This window comes from Aotus nancymaae, unplaced genomic scaffold, assembly GCF_030222135.1.
Source record: "Aotus nancymaae isolate 86718 unplaced genomic scaffold, 86718_ANA_hifiasm-v0.15.2.pri h1tg000099l, whole genome shotgun sequence".
NCBI lineage: Eukaryota > Metazoa > Chordata > Mammalia > Primates > Aotidae > Aotus > Aotus nancymaae.
Genome location: NW_026988514.1, coordinates 6,962,678 through 6,971,796, shown reverse-complemented (window position 1 = coordinate 6,971,796; position 9,119 = coordinate 6,962,678). Strand labels below are relative to the sequence as shown.

At 43.3% G+C, this 9,119-nt stretch overlaps 1 long non-coding RNA gene across 1 annotated transcript; it reads left to right on the top strand.

Annotated features, from left to right (window-relative positions):
- On the top strand, positions 1-8,022 carry LOC135271933 (uncharacterized). The gene is made up of 3 exons (XR_010340060.1): positions 1-109; positions 4,711-4,880; positions 7,887-8,022. It is a non-coding gene; the product is annotated as an uncharacterized LOC135271933 (long non-coding RNA).
- The last annotated feature ends 1,097 nt before the right edge of the window (positions 8,023-9,119 follow it).

The window sequence follows — 9,119 nt, the reverse complement described above, 5'->3', positions numbered from 1 at the left end:
ACAGAAAAACCCACAGCTAGGCTTTTGGGACCCTGTGAGACTCAAAGATATGAAGGCAGCATAGGAAATTTTAGATCTTAAAATTCAGCAAAGACCCTCTCCAGCTCTGGTAAATTATTTTGCTTTGTCACTGCTGCTTCCTTAAAAAATTAATGATTGCATGGGATATCTTTCTCCATTCTTTTACTTTCAGCCTACTTATGTCCTTACATGAGTTTGAAGTTTCTTATGAACAGCATCTAGTTGGGCCATGTGTTTATTATAGCTGTGCTCTCCATCAGTCTGTCTTTTGGTTTATTGAGACTATTTACATTTAAGGTGCTTTTTGTTACGTAATTGCTTAAGTCTGATGTTTCTGTTATTTGCTTTGTTTCTTTTTTTCTTTCCTTCCATCTGGATTTATTTCTGTATAATGCTGTTGCGTGTATCTCTTTGTATAGTCTTAAAGTGTTTGCTCTGGATGTTACAATATGGGTATTGTAATATAGTAGTCCACTGGTACGAGTATTTACCACTTCAAAGCTGCCTTCCAATCATGTCTCCTTTTATAAATCACTGGCTTGAATATTAGGTGGTGGTATAGTTTTTCTTTCAGCCATCAAATGTGCTTTTAAGAACTTGGGATTGTCTAGTGTATGTGTCCACATTTCTAGTCTTTTTTTTGTCCCCCCTCCCATATTTCCATACTCATCCCTTCTGCATAAGAACTTTCTGTAGCCATTTATTTATTTTTTTGTTTTAATTTTTTGTATTATGGAAATGACAGCACATATTAAGCATTTCTAAATTTACTAGTGACAAATTTCTATAGTCTCTTCCTCTGGGAGTGTCTTTATTTCTCTCTTCATTTCTGAAGGGTAGTTTCACAGGATATAGAATTTGTAGCTGACAGTTCTTTGTTTTTTTTAAGCACTTGAAAATGCTGTGACACTTCCTTCTGGCCTCCGTGATTGCGGAGGAGAAATACACTGGCATTTGAGTTGGTGTGTCCCTACAGGCCTTTTGCCATTTTTGGTCTTTGTTTTCAGTTTTGAAAGTTTAATTGGCATTGCTTTCTTTTGGTATACTTTGAGGTTTGCTCAGCTTCTTGAATCTGTAAGTTTATATCTTTCACCAAATGTGGGAAGCGTCAGGAATTAGTTATTTGCATGCTTTCATGGCTCTGGTCTCCTGTGGGAACTCAGATAACATAAATGCGGGGTCTTTTGTTATTGTCCCACAGATCCATGCAGCTCTGTTCATTTGTTTTCAGGTTATTTTCTCTCTGTTGTTTAGACTGGGTGAATTATGTTGATCAGGCTTCAGGTTCTCTGATTCTCTCCTCTGTCATCTCTACTTTTACTCAGTAGAGCCCATCCAGAGACATTTTTTTAAAATTTCTGTTACTGTATTTTATATTTCTAATTTCCATATGATTCTTCTGAAGTTTTTAGTTTTTTTCTTGTTGCCATGAGATTTGTAGTTGCTTGTTGAAACATTTTTATACTGGCCGTTAAAAGCGATGAGTCAGATGGTTCCAGCATCTGACTCATTTCAGTATTGATGATTTCAGTTGTCCTTTCACATTAAAATTATGATTTTCTCAGTGGTATGGCAGGTGAAATTCTTTTGATTTCTACACATTTTGGTTATTCTTTTAGGAGACCTATGTAACTTTTTTTTATTTTTGCAGGTAGTTCTCCTGGTTAGGTCCTGGTCTATTTTGTAGGCTGTGATTCCAATGACAATTTAATTTCAGAACCTTATAGTGCCATTTTGGTCTGTTTGGCTTATCTGGTATCACTGGGGCTCTCCCACTGGTCCCTGCTGGTGCCCACCTGAGGGAACAGAGGAGCTGCCCCAGGCTGGGCCACCTGCTGCAGCTGGGTGGGTGGGGGATGGTGGTTGTCTTTGTGTGTGAAGCTGGTTTTCTTGTTTCGGGGAAGATCTCTTTTGACCTGGGGGGATTGAACCTGCCTGAGTTGCCTTCTATTGCTAGGTTGGGAGTTGGGAAACACTGGGCCTGGGTCACCCTCCTGTTGGATGTGGTCCAAGGAGACACCTGGCCACTATGCATTCCCCAGTGCTAGAGTCTCTCGGCAGCATTTTTCTGTCCACCTTTCAGAATTCTCCACTGATCATCTCCTGTCTACTGTTTCTAGAGTTGATGTTACACTTCTTAGTCAGGAGGGAATAATGTGTTGTCTTCTCTAGACCAGAAGTCCTTAGTGGTGGTTCTGGGTTGTAACTGTGCTAAAGGAAGAATTGGCATATTGGTGATGTTGAGTCTTTTTTTGTCAAATGAGGGCATATCATTATTCAGTAGATAATATTACAACACCTACTTCCTTGGGTTGAAGAACATGGTCAAGGCAAGGAAAGTACTTAACGCAGTACCTGGTGTGGAGCGCACTTACGAGTGTTGGCGGTGAAGCTATTCCTTTTGTCCTTTGGTAGCTTATTAAAACTTTTCTTCTTTTTTAAAAAATCAAACTTCCGGCATATTTCTTGTGAGGTTTATTCTTATGTGATCCTTTCTTTGCTTTTATTACAAATAGGAGCTTCCTATCTATCATGTCATCTACCCGGTTCTTTGGCTCTTATGTGAATATGTTTTAATAGCCTTCTCAACGTTGCTCTCCCAAATAAGTTTTAACTTGTCTATTTCTTTTATATCTTTTCTTTCCTTTTTTTGAGACAGGGTCTCACTCTGTCACCCAGATTGAAGTTCAGTGATGCAATTATGGCTCACTGTAATCTCTGCCTCCTGGGCCCCCAAAGTGCTGGGTTTATAGACATGAGCCACTGCAGCCTTACTCATCAATTTCTTTTAAGAGTGGGACCTATAAGTGAGCCCAGAGCTCCAAAAACAAAAGAAGGAATGAGTGAATGAGCTCTTCCCATGGGTTTGGTGTGGTTTGGGGCTCTACTCTTAATCTAAATGCTGTGTTTTATATAATCTAAGATTTTCCCTAGGTGTGTTACATGATTATGTTGTGTTGAACTTACATTGAGACTCTTTTTCACATGTGCTGGTATCAGCGTGGGGCTTTTCTATTAACTCTTTGAACTATTCGTTTGGGGGGATGCAGACCTTTGTGTCTCCCATAAAGTGTCCATTGGCTGGGCCTGGTGGCTCACGCCTGTAATCCCAGCACTTTGGGAGACCGAGGTGGGCAGTTCATGAGATCAGGAGTTCGAGCCCAGCCTGGCCAATATGGTAAAATCTTGTCTCTACTAAAAGTACAAAAAGTATCCAGGCCCAGTGATGGGCTCCTGTAATCCCAGCTACTGAAGCGGGAGAATTGCTTGAACCCACGAGGTAGAGGTTGCAGTGAGTTGAGATCGCACCACTGGACTCCAGTCTGAGTGACAGAGCAGTACTCCATCTAAGGGGGGAAAAAAATAGAAATGCCCATTATCTATACTGGAAAAACTGAGACTGGGGTTTTGATGTGAAGTGTGGAAATGTGGCTTGGGTCCATTTAGTTTACCTAAACAGATGATGAATTACAAAGCATTCCTGAGTGCAAAGTTCTGCCTGTGTGTGTAGTGATGGGAACAGTGCGAAAGAGGCTTGGAACATGGAGCACACTGTGGGCCTCTGGCAGGTGGTGTCAGCGGCACATGCATGCCTGGCTCACAGAGCAGCCTTTGGGTGTTCTTTTCCCAGAGGAGCTCTACAGTGACTTTGAAGACTTGGAAACAGAGGATGTGCAGAAGGGAAAACAGGCCTCTTTACTCAGGGATGACTTTGCTGTGGTTGGCTATTCTTGGTCATTGTGTTCTGAGAGAGGCCCACATTGAGAAATGCAAATCTTACTTGTGATGTGTGAAGATTGCAGACTGCATGAATGGATTCCTTCCTAAAGGGTGGAGATGTGGGGACCAGAGAGAAGCTTTCCTGTTTACCTGTTAAGTTTTGGATGATACTTACTACTGCTTATTGCCAGTCATTTGCCAGGTCCGCTGTGATTTTTCATTCACATAAATCTTAGCTCCTTGGACTTACGTTCCACCATTGCCATCGTTCTTCTCTTCTTTAATTAATTCACTGTCATTTAAATGAACAAAGTCCCTGTTCTCCCTAATATTTCTTTAGAACAGGGTCTGGAGGCATCTGGGTGAAGGACATGTCTGTTATTTTTTTTTTTTTTTTTTTTTTTTTTTGAGACGGAGTTTCGCTCTTGTTACCCAGGCTGGAGTGCAATGGCGCGATCTCGGCTCACCGCAACCTCCGCCTCCTGGGTTCAGGCAATTCTCCTGCCTCAGCCTCCTGAGTAGCTGGGATTACAGGCACGCGCCACCGTGCCCAGCTAATTTTTTGTATTAGTAGAGACGGGGTTTCACCATGTTGACCAGGATGGTCTCGATCTCTTGACCTCGTGATCCACCCGCCTCGGCCTCCCAAAGTGCTGGGATTACAGGCTTGAGCCACCGCGCCCGGCCCATGTCTGTTATTTTTATTCCAGTTTGTGTTCCCAGCCAGCTTACGGAATGGAAGCTAATTGTAATGCAGATGTAACCATTTCCTGTAGCAGTACCATGTTATTAAGAGACAAATGTCATATTTTGTTTCATTTAGTTGTTAATGATAACAGATTTTTGCTAAAATTTTTGTTTAAATAGAACTTTTTGTTCAAATATAATTTTTCTGTTTAGTTCAAATAGAACTAAAAATCTAATTAAAGAAAAGAACTTCATAAACGTACACAACATTTTTCATTCTAGAAATTTAAGAATGAAGACGTAGAGAAGTTAAGGAAGACATTGACCCCAGTGAAGAGGAACGTGCCAAGAAAAAGCATTTGGATAAGAAGGAGCTGTTCGATGCAGAATATGATGATGGAGAAAGCACATATTTTCACAATCTTAAAGGAGACATGCAGAAACAAGCGCAGGTGAGAAACTTCAGTTCCTCTCAGCCCCTCGGCAAGACTATCAGAGCATAGGAATCCCTGAGTTCGTTTGGGTCTCTGCTTCCTATCCTGCTTCTCTGCCTTATATGTGGACTCTGGGTAGAGATGATGTAAGTGTGTTTATTCATGCAGTGAGCTCATTGTTTTTGCAGTCAGAAGATGACTGGAAAAATATCCATACCTACTTTGTACCAAGAATTAGGAAACAGAAATGACTGAGACATGGTCTCTGCTTTTGAGACTTTCACAGTGTAGTGATCTGAGACAGTGTTCGCTTTAGTGCAAGTCTTGGCTGCCTATTCCGATCGCTGCTCCCTGATTTTAATGGCAGGTGATCGGTGGCCCTTGTGGCTTATGGACACACCAGAGCTTCCAGGAGGAGTGCTCTGAAAACTTATCCTGGTCAGAGTTCAGAAGGACATGTGGAGTGTAAGGTCAGATGTGGAGATAAAGGGAGATGGTGTGGCCCTCCTGTCTGGGGGTGCTGAGCAGGCTGTTGGAGGTGGTGATCTCATTCTGAAGGAGGCAGACACAAATGTGTGTGCAGTTGATGGCGAGCATCTGAGGTGCACCTTGTTAGTGGGGCCAGAGTACGTCTGTGAGCTGGAATAGATTAGGTATACAATTCGTGAAATGGGGTTAAAAGGCTCTGCTCAGCCTAGGTCTTCATCTAATCAAAGAACTGTCTCCTGATTAGGTATTAGCTTAGTGGTTGCAAGTTTGTGTTGACCTTTGACAGACATGAATAAGCTAACTCTGAAGTCTTTGCTTCACACCATTTACAACTTAAAATGACATAGAGCCTTGTGGGCCATTGCAAAAGACTGAATTTTTCACTCTGAAATGGGAGTCCTTGGAGGGTTTTGAGTAGAGGAGAGACATTCAGGTAACCAGATCACTCTGCCAAGAGATCATTGGGGTGGCACAAACCAGAGGGTTGGCAGTGGAGATGAGACAGAGAGTGAAACCGGATATACTTTATTTGGAAGCTGGGTCAGTAGGATTTCCTAGGGGACTGAATGTGGGGTGTGTGAAAGGAAATGAGGATGATGACAGGAAGTTCCTGGAAGGGTGGGTTGTTGTAAGTTAGACAGGAAACCCTCTACAGATGCAGCTTTGGGAGGGTGATGTTTGGGTCAGCTGGGTGTCATGCAGAGAAGAGGAGTGTCAAGTCTAAAAAGAGGACTGGCTAGGGACTTAGATGAACAGCTCTCAGCATGTAGATGCCACTTAAAGCTGTGAGGTGGCCAGGGAGTGAGTGCAGAGTGAATGGGAGGAGCAGGACTGGCGTGGATGAGAGGGGGTGACTGCGGCGGTGAGGCCTGAGCAGTGCCCAGGAGGGAGAAGCAGTGTGAGCATGCAGGCACTCAGGAGGCCAGCTGTACACAGAGGTGACATGTTGTTCAGATCCCGCTGCCATGTAACTCCGGTGAAGGCAGTGTTGACCACTGGAGGAGGGCCGTGGAGGCCTTCAGGAATCTTGGCAAGCTCCACTTTTCATGGATGTAGGAGAATGGAGCAGAGGAACCGGAGGCTGTGACTGCAGAAAACTTTTGTGGGGTTTTGCTGCAGAGAGAAGCAGAGAAATGGAGCAGTTGTTGGTGGAAGAAGTGGAATCAAAAGGTTGTGCGATAAGAGAAATAACAGAGAAGAGCCGTTGGAATAAAGTCCAGGAAGAGTGGATGGTGACTAGTGAGCAAGTGATGTGTGGTCCTGAGTGGAGGCATGGACAGATCATCTGTGCCTGAGCTGCCCATAGAACTCTCCATTATCATGGAGGCACACGTCTCTGCTTCCCAATATTGTAACCCTAGCCACAGGTTGAGAAGGACCACTTCCAGTGTGACTAGTGTGACTGAGGAACTGCATTTTAAATATTATGTAATTGTAATTAATTTTAATTTAAATAGCCACACATAGCTCTCCTATGGGCTAAGTCAGAGCTCTGATAAGGCTGGATATGGGAGGAAACCCTGGCAGAGGGTTGACCCTGGAGGTTCTTTTGGTTTTGGATGAATCAGGAAACAGCCATCAGCTGAGTGAAGGGGAGGGCAGTGTTGGGTGTTTGAAGACAGGGGAAAAGTGTGAAAGAATCACTTAGAGAGGAAGGAAAGAAGGCGTGGACTGGGGACCTTTCCAGTGTTTGGGCACGCAGGGCTCCACAGAGTTGTCTACATTTGCTGTCCCTTGGAGCAGGAGAGAAGAAAACAGTTGGGACATATTCTGAGCAGACCATAGAGGTAAAATGTATAGTAGTTTTTTGTGTTTTTTTGTTTTGTTTTGTTTTTATTTTTGAGATGGAGTCTCGCTCTACTCCCCAGACAGGAGTGCAATGGCATGATCTCAGCTCACTGTAACCGCTGTCTCCTGGGTTCAAGCGATCCTCTCACCTCGGCCTCCTGAGCTGGGACTACAGGCATGCACCACCACACCCAGCTCATTTTCATATTTTTAGCAGAGATGAGGGTTTCACCATGTTGGCCAGGCTGGTCTCAAACTCTTAACCTCAAGTGATCCGCCCACCTCAGCCTCCCAAAGTGCTGGGATTACAGATGTAAGCCACCTTGCCCAGCCAAATGTGCACTATTTTTAATAGGATAAAGCCTACATAATTCTGTCCACAGTTTCTTTATGTAGAAATTGCTCATTTGTTCGTGTTAATCTTATGTTTGCTACAGATAATGGCATATGGGGTTTGTTTGTTTTATGTCATGTATAGCTGAATCTCGCAGAATTTGGATCAAGATGATGAGGTCAGAGTTCAGTATGAGGGTTTCGACCTGGGATGTACGTCTGCGTTGAGATTGAAAATATTCCCTGCGAATTTGTGCAGAACTTTGACCCCCATTACCCCATTATCCTGGGTGGCTTGGGCAACAGTGAGGGCAATGTTGGAGACGTGCAGGTGGGTCCCTTTGCTGCATATTTGGTGCCTGAGGCTCTGTGGATTTCCTCTCCATCAGTCATCTTACCCTTTCGTCCCCTCAGATGCGTCTGAAGAAACATCGCTGGTATAAGAAAATCCTCAAATCCTGAGATCCAATCATATTTTCTGTAGGGTGGAGGAGGTTTCAGACCATCCCACTTTATTATATCGAAGACCACAATGGAAGACAAAGGCTTCTAAAGTGCTTGCCACAACACATGCATTGTGGAGCAACCTTTTGGGGTAAAATATTACAATAAGTTGCTTGTTGCCCAGATTAAACCTTACAGGCTGCATCATTACAGCTTTGTGCTTTTCCTTTCATAAAATTCCATTCCTAAGATTTTTCTCTTTTCTGGGGGAGGGGAAGTGGTTTGGAGTATATAGGTAAATCCATATCCAAATGTAAATGTCCGTATCCAATATGTAAAACTATAATCTGAAATTTGTGGTTTTCTATATTTCTTTTTTTTTTTTCCTTTTCCTTTAAGGCCCTATCACTCTACAGAGAACTGGTTTCTTGGCAGTACAGTCTGTCAGTGGCATGATGGTAACTATCTTGGATGATTTCTTTTACATATTGGTTTGAGAAATATATCCTGAATGTGGGTTATTTGTTAAGTATCACTTGAATCTGGGAAGCAGAAGTTGCAGTGAGCTGAGACTGTGCCACTGCACTCCAGCCTGGGTGACAGAGCGAGATTGTCTCAAAAAAAAAAAAAAAAAAAAAAAAAGGCAGGGGGGAAAGAAAGAAGGAAACAACCCAAACCCTCCTGTCTTTCCAAGCAATCAACAAAACAGCAGGTGGATTGCAAATGACCACATAGGTGGCCGTTTCATCGGTATCCTCACTCCTGCACAGATTTCGATGAATCCAACTTTCTGCCCTGAGGAATTCACTTACTAGGAAGTTTGTCAAAGGCAGGAAGCCATGGTTATAAAGCGTGGCACCTGGAAGCCTCATAGTGACAGAACAGATCTATACTTTGACTGTGGTGCTGGTGGTGACATGAATTTACACATGGGAGAAAACTATGCAGAATTATACATGCACACTCGAATGAGCACCTGTAAAACTGTAAAAATGTGCCCGAGTGCAGTGGCTCATGCCTGCAATTCCAGCACTTTGGGTGGCCAAGGCAGGTGAATCACCTGAAGTTGGGAGTTCGAGACCAGCCTGGTCAACATGGAGAAACCCCATCCCTACTAAAAATACAAAAATTAGTCAGGCATAGTGGCATGCACCTGTAGTGCCAGCTACTCAGGAAACTGAGACAGGAGAATTGCTTGAACCT